Source organism: Tympanuchus pallidicinctus, unplaced genomic scaffold (genome assembly GCF_026119805.1).
Source record: "Tympanuchus pallidicinctus isolate F22 unplaced genomic scaffold, pur_lepc_1.0 scaffold1, whole genome shotgun sequence".
Taxonomy (NCBI): domain Eukaryota; kingdom Metazoa; phylum Chordata; class Aves; order Galliformes; family Phasianidae; genus Tympanuchus; species Tympanuchus pallidicinctus.
Genome location: NW_026294618.1, coordinates 71,913,353 through 71,914,651, shown reverse-complemented (window position 1 = coordinate 71,914,651; position 1,299 = coordinate 71,913,353). Strand labels below are relative to the sequence as shown.

General features: G+C 56.8%; 1 long non-coding RNA gene across 1 annotated transcript; it reads left to right on the top strand.

Annotated features, from left to right (window-relative positions):
- Positions 1–405: 405 nt before the first annotated feature.
- Positions 406–1,299, top strand: LOC128075361 (uncharacterized). Its single transcript, XR_008203799.1, has 2 exons — positions 406–560; positions 878–1,299. It is a non-coding gene; the product is annotated as an uncharacterized LOC128075361 (long non-coding RNA).

Here is a 1,299-nt window from a genome sequence, read left to right as displayed (position 1 = left end):
AAGAGCCCACAGCCTCCGGGCGCCCCAGGCCCCGGGCGTTACAGCAAACGGCAGCCCCTCGGCCGGGGGCGACGGCTGCGGGAAGGGAGGGTGGCGCCGGCCGGGGCCACACAGCCGCTCAATTGGTGGCTGCGTATGGAGAACATCCGCCGGCAGCCGCGGCCCACCGCACGCCGGCCCCGAGCCCGCTTCCGCGCCCAGCAGCCGGACGCCTACCTCCCGCCCCGCCTCGTCGGACGGCACGCTGCCATTGGCCGCACGGCCGCAGCGCCGCCCTATGCCGGCCATACGCCTGAATCATAGTCGCGAGGCGGTGCCGCCAGACAGCCTTCTGGGTAATGGCGTTCAGCGGCGCCGCCCGCTCAGTGCCACCCGCCCTGCTCTGGGCGGCGCCGCGCGGTGCGAGGTGCTGGCTGTGCTCCCCGCCCCGGGGCGGACGGCAGCCTCGTGCGGGATGTGAACGCCTCTCCTCTGGCTCTGCGCAGCGCTGCCCTGCAGGGGGTGTCCAGTAGGGTGTCCCGGTACCCACAGATTGAAGCTGACGGCCGTGCACGCGTTCTGTAAGTAGCAATTGCTGGCTAATTAAAACAATATTTGCCTCAACTTTGGAACCACAAGGACTTGAAACTGTTGTGCCGGTAACAAAGAGGCTGTTCCAGTGTTGTGCTTCTGCCGTTACTACCTGACATTAAGTAACTCTGCATGTTCTTTAGGCAGGCAGCTCAGCTGGTTCTGTGACGCTGCTTACAAGTCTTTGGTAGCACTAGTATGTGCCAGACAAAGTGGTTTGGATAGTAAGACCTAAGTATACAGCGCATCAGTGCGCTGCTGGCGTTGCCATTTCCTCCGGGTTCCTGTGCCTGTTCCTCTCCCGCAGGGGGCAGTCTTGGAACAACGTCGGCGATGCTGAAGCTACGTGGACGTAGATGGTGGTACAACGACAAAAGCGGTGGTACCAAGTCCTCCTGGTCTGTACTTGCGAGTCAGTGGCTGTTACTTCCTAAGTACTAACCTGAGAACGTGTCTTAGCATGGGGAGCTGAAATTCATCCGGGTTATGAATGGGAAATAGCGTTACTTTGGTTTATCCTCTTTGTTAGATACACCAGTCTGAATCACTAGAGGCATTTTCAGTTGGAAACCTGGGTGGATTTGCAGACAGTCCTGTAATTGTAACCAATCACTTTTCACCGGGCTCTCCTTGGTTGTGTTTTTTCTTTTTCTTTTTTTTTTTTCTTTTTTTTTTTTTTAAACATTAAGAGTCTTTAAATCAACCAAATAAAACATGAAGTCAAACTCT